The sequence below is a fragment of the Erpetoichthys calabaricus genome, chromosome 10, assembly GCF_900747795.2.
Source record: "Erpetoichthys calabaricus chromosome 10, fErpCal1.3, whole genome shotgun sequence".
Classification (NCBI taxonomy): domain Eukaryota; kingdom Metazoa; phylum Chordata; class Cladistia; order Polypteriformes; family Polypteridae; genus Erpetoichthys; species Erpetoichthys calabaricus.
The window spans coordinates 154,386,150-154,392,149 of NC_041403.2; the positions used below are offsets into that span (position 1 = coordinate 154,386,150).

The following is a 6,000-nucleotide window of genomic DNA, read 5'->3' on the forward strand; positions in this document are numbered from 1 at the left end:
AATGTGCCCCAAAGAGCCCTTGATCCTCATTACGTGCAGCATGTGGCACAATTTCATTGCCTTTAACTAATGTGGGAAAACAAAATGAACTGTTATTTGAAAAAGTCCTAAAGACATCAGACTGCCAGATGTGAATGACTGATTTCTAGAGAGCTTTGGTGGTGGGTGTTTATTGTGGTATCGTGAAGGGGTTTTTGTATTCGTACTGAGGGTCGGTTAGTTAAAGTGAGGTTAGCCCCACATACACTGTTAAGAGGGAGCAGAATGTCTGTGGCCAGCCATGTGCCAGGAAGTTGGCATACTGTATGTGCTGAGGAGATGAAAGCCTTAGGAATGAAACACAACTTCAAGTCTTTTTATACAGACTTCAGAGCCGTCTTAACGTGGGGGCACAATGGGCATTGGCCGGTGAGGGGGACCCAAGGAACACAGGGTGAGGGAGCAGACCGTTTGTGCCCAGCCATGTGCCAGGAAGTTGGCATATCTGTTGGGAAGATGAAAGCCTAAGGGCTGAAACACAAGTTCAAGTCTTTCTAAACAGACTTCAGAGCTGTCTTATCATGGGGGCACAATGGGCACTGACCAGGGAGCCCCCAGGACCAGACTGTTTGTGCCCAGCCATGTCCCAGGAAGTTGGCATATCTGTTGAGGAGATGAAAGCCTTAGAACTGAAACACAAGTTCAAGTCTTTTCATACAGATTTCAGAGCCATCTTAAATGGGGGCACAATGGGCACTGACCAGGGGGGCCCAGGAGCATTGGGTGAGGGAGCAGACCAGGAAGTTGGCATATCTATTGAGGAGATAGATGCAAGCCTAAGGACTGAAACACAAGTTCAAGTCTTTCTATACAGACTTCAGAGCCGTCTTAACGTGAGGGCACAATGGGCACTGACCAGGGGAACCTCAGGAGCACAGGGGCCCACGATGTTTCTGATGCCTATGTATGTTTCTGTTTTGCTATAAAAACTGGGGGCCAGCGCATTACAGGTGCTGGTCATAAAATTAGAATATCATGACAAAGTTGATTTATTTCAGTAATTCCATTCAAAAAGTGAAACTTGTATATTGGATTCATTCATTACACACGGATTGATGTATTTCAAAAGTTTATTTCTTTTAATGTTGATGATTATAACTGACAACTAATCAATATTGAAGACACCTGGTGCCACACTCTAATCAGCTAATTAACTCAAAACACCTGCAAAAGCCTTTAAATGGTCTCTCAGTCTAGTTCTGTAGGCTACACAATCATGGGGAAGACTGCTGACTTGACAGTTGTCCAAAAGACGACCATTGACACCTTGTACAAGGAGGGCAAGACACAAAAGGTCATTGCTAAAGAGGCTGGCTGTTCACAGAGCTCTGTGTCCAAGCACATTAATAGAGAGGCGAAGGGAAGGACAAGATGTGGTAGAAAAAAGTGGACAAGCAATAGGGATAACCGCACCCTGGAGAGGATTGTGAAACAAAACCCATTCAAAAATGTGGGGGAGATTCACAAAGAGTGGACTGCAGCTGGAGTCAGTGCTTCAAGAACCACCACGCACAGACGTATGCAAGACATGGGTTTCAGCTGTCGCATTCCTTGTGTCAAGCCACTCTTGAACAAGAGACAGCGTCAGAAGCGTCTCGCCTTTGGACTGATTCTGAGTGGTCCAAAGTTATGTTCTCTGATGAAAGTAAATTTTGCATTTCCTTTGGAAATCAAGGTCCCAGAGTCTGCAGGAAGAGAGGAGAGGCACAGAATCCACATTGCTTGAGCTCAAGTGTAAAGTTTCCACAGTCAGTGATGGTTTGGGGCGCCATGTCATCTGCTGGTGTTGGTCCATTGTGTTTTCTGAGGTCCAAGGTCAATGCAGCCGTCTACCAGGAAATTTTAGAGCACTTCATGCTTCCTGCTGCTGACGAACTTTATGGAGATGCAGATTTCATTTTCCAACAGCACCTGGCACCTGCACACAGTGCCAAAGCTACCAGTACCTGGTTTAAGGTCCATGGTATCCCTGTTCTTCATTGGCCAGCAAACTCGCCTGACCTTAACCCCATAGAAAATCTATGGGGTTTTGTGAAGAGGAAGATGCAATACGCCAGACCCAACAATTCAGAAGAGCTGAAGGCCACTATCAGAGCAACATGGGCTCTCATAACACCTGAGCAGTGCCACAGACTGATCGACTCCATGCCACGCCGCATTGCTGCAGTAATCCAGGCCAAAGGAGCCCCAACTAAATATTGAGTGCTGTACATGCTCATACTTTTCATGTTCATACCTTTCAGTTGGCCAACATTTCTAAAAATCCTTTTTTTGCATTGGTCTTAATTGATATTCTAATTTTCCGAGATACTGAATTTGGGACTTTCATTAGTTGTCAGTTATAATCATCAACATTAAAAGAAATAAACATTTGAAATACATCAGTCTGTGTGTAATGAATGAATCTAATATACAAGTTTCACTTTTTGAATGGAATTACTGAAATAAATCAACATTGTCATGATATTCTAATTTTATGACCAGCACCTGTACTTTGCCCAGAGGCCTCGGATGCTGTTAAGACAGCCCTGTATACAATGAATACACTGGGATTCTTACTTGCATTTAGCTCTCAAAGTGAAATAAAAGAATATGGAGGATAGTAAACGAAAGATAACCAACGTAAACACAGAAAATGATGAAATATACATAGTAGTGATATTTGACTCAGTCTCCACACAATCCCATAAATTGAAAGAGTACTCACAGCACCACTTTCAAGAGACACTTGACTGCATGTCATCCTCCTCTCATTGAAAAAAATAATTTTGCTTCAGCGCTTGATTGTATCAATTAATCCAAATGCGCTGACGATTTCAGCCGCAAGGCGCTATATATTAAATAATCCAACTGCGCTAGCAATTTCTGTCGATGCATAAAAGATCAAAGCATTTCACGTGTTCGGCTTTTCTGCGGCTTTCCTCATCTAACCTGCCCAGTTCCTCTTTTTTGAATCCAACTCCGCCTCTTACCAGAACTGTGCCCATAATTAAGCTAAACAAATTCTGGAGGATATTCCTGAGTTATTTTTTATATGCATGAATTATAAACAAATGCTAATTGGCATGTAGCGGAAAAAAGCAACTCCATATGACCCAGTTTCAGTAAAAACACGAGGACGGCCGCTAATCTTAGGTTAATCTCTTTCCGTCTCCCTTTACAGCTGTCACAGTTGCCGTTGCCGGAAGTGACCCAGCGACTGATCGTCTGATTTAGCATTAGCACACATTTTTAAAAATGGGATCATTAATGCATCATCTACTCACAAGCTTGAGGTGCTCTCTAAATAGCGACATCGCCCCAGACAATAAGACACAGCCGCAGAGCCCCACAGCATCCCCGTCTCGAAGAGCAGGTGCGGCGCTGCCCTGCCACAAGGATGCTGGACAGCATGCGACACCGGCGTTAAAGGCGTCCAGTGTTCGATCGATCGCGAACTGCACGGCGGATCTCGGGCTCTTATGCCTCACTTCTCAAAGTGCGTTATCATTGTGATGTGTGGGGCGAATCGACACGAGAGTCAGAGTGGCGAGCGCGACACAAAAAGACACCCGGGTAGTGTCTCCTCCGTGTCTGCACATATCGCAGGGTACATATACAGATTAGCACATTTATTACTGGCACATCCAGCTGTCAAATTCATAACGATATTTGCATCAGTTATAATGGCATTCTCACCTCCGTACAGGTGCGCGATGTCCCTGCATCCAATGATCAGTCACAACGGTCTCCCGTCCCGCCTCAAAGAAACCTCCAGTGCCATTGTCTCTGCGGAGGAGAATCCACGCGCTTTTGTGATGCTCCCTCCCTCCTTCTTGAATCCCGACGGCCCCGTAGGCTGCAAGCGGCGTGTGAAGGCAGTTATATATATTATAACAATAAAAGACGGGGCTTCCTGTTCGCGAGTGTCTAAGATGCACTTCAAAATAAGAGCCCCTCCCAGTAGCGACAAGGCAACATAAGGTGAGAATCGCCGCCTCGGGGTTTTACTCCCGGCTGAGATAAAATTCATTCATAAATGAATCCAAGCCATTCATTCATTTATTAAGTTATTGTTATAGCAAATAATATACGATTGAACAACCGGGAAGGGCCCAATACATTGGAATAAATTGAAAACTGGAATAATGTGTCTCACGATCCTTAATAATGTGTTCCACATTGTGCGCAGACGCCAGATATTTTTTAACTCTCGAGTGACTGGCTGGAAAATTTTGAAAAATGATAATTAGGGAGTCAACGAGCATCTGTACTGGAAAGTACTGGCAGATACTCTGTACAGTTGCCTGTTCAGTCGGGGTGTTTCTTTTCAGAGGAATACACCGACATACTAGTCAATCAAACAAATGATAACATATCTGATAGAGTAATTTAATTCAGAATGAATGCAAGGAAAACAAAAGAAACATGGAAATAGAAAGAAAAATACAAACAAACAAGAATAAACTTCCACTGAAGATAAAGAAAAGAAGAAAGACGGGAGAAGATAAATTCCATTTTACTTTCTGATTTTGAGAAAGCGCTATATAAATGCAAAGAATTATTATTATTATTATTATTATTATTATTATTATTTTGATTTTTGAAATTTGATGTTGATATTCTTTGTTAAGTATCGGTCGAAGGTTTAGCGCACCTCAGGTTTTTTTTTTTTTTTTACATATTCAACCTGCAGTTGTAATCCAATGAATGACCTAAAACGGTGAAAAGGTCAGATTTAAATTTAAAGTCTGTGTTAGCAAACGCTGAAAATTTCAGAATATTACAAGTGGGCCTTCTTCAGGGAGCGACTAAGAGGTTACAAGCTACAGACGTTCTGCAATTAAACTTGCAATTGGAAGCAAACAATTTGCACAGGTGTCCTAACTTCTGCTGATTACTTCAAAACCCTCTTGTCTGTCTATCTTAAAGCAGAGCTGGACACTATTACACTGTAGGAACTTGTAAATTCAAGTGATAATGGCAAGGAAATGGCAACTAACAAAAGAAGAGCGTTATTACCCTTAGAGGTGTAGGGAAACTGCAAGAAAAAATAAAATAAAAGTGCCAATGAGTCCAGTAGTGTCCGACATGGTCCAAAGGTGATTGGAAACTGGAAGAAACTCTGAAAGGATGAGATCCAGCAGACCCAACGTCACAACCCAATCAGAAGACAAGCTTCTGAGGGTCACCAGCTTGTGTGATGGACAACTCACAGCACAACAGCTTCAGGCACAGCTAACCAGTGCAGGTCATAAGTAAACACGTCTCAGTATCTACTGCAAATGAAGAGAAGACTTTGTGCTGCAGGTTTGACAGGTTGAGTGGCAGTAAGAAGGCAGTTCCTCAAAGGACAAAGTAAGCCTGGAAATACCGGCAGTGGACTACCGCAGACTGGAAGGAGGTCTAACGGGCTGATGAATCCAAATTTAACATCTTTGGTTCATCGGGCCATCGAGTTGGTGAAAGGCTGGTTCCTTGGTGTGTGACACCAACTATCAAACGTGGAGGAGGAAGTGTGACAGTCCAGGGTTCTTTTGCTGGAGGCGGACTTGATGACTTGCACAGAGCGACTGGCATTCTGAGTCAATTATGAGCAAAAGGCAGCTTCTTTGATGAATCAAGAATCTGAATCAAATTTTGTACCCTGTGGCCTGCAGGGGGCGCTCAACTCCCCAAACTCGACCCTGGCAGATGCAGCACGCAAGATCAGCAGCACACGTTTTTATTTTTTTAGTGGGAAATGCTTCCCAAATTGTTTCCCACTAATGCAGCACAGCCACAAGCACCAAGCACTTTGTCTTTTCTTCTGTCCTCTCTCTATCTCTTCTTCTCTTCTTCTGCCTCCACTCCTCCTCCAGCAAGGGTTGTCCACCTCCTCCCGACTCTGATTCCCCAAATGGAGTGAGGCAGCTCCTACTCTAGAGCACCTGGAAGTGCACCAAGTGTCCCGTTGGCTCCTACCGGCAGCACTTCCGGGTG

The 6,000-nt window shown here is 43.7% G+C and overlaps 1 protein-coding gene across 4 annotated transcripts in view; it reads right to left on the reverse strand.

Annotated features, from left to right (window-relative positions):
* The window catches only part of slco4a1 (solute carrier organic anion transporter family, member 4A1), a 205,950-nt gene extending 201,931 nt beyond the window's left edge, over nt 1-4,019 (reverse strand). For 2 of the 4 annotated variants that reach the window (XM_051932561.1, XM_051932557.1), the window contains exon 1: nt 3,718-4,016. The gene's annotated coding sequence lies outside the window, so the exon portion shown is untranslated. Of the gene's footprint in view, nt 1-3,305; nt 3,324-3,717 lie in introns of those variants that run through there. The other 2 variants (XM_051932562.1, XM_051932559.1) reach the window with 2 other exon arrangements.
* Nucleotides 4,020-6,000: the final 1,981 nt, after the last annotated feature.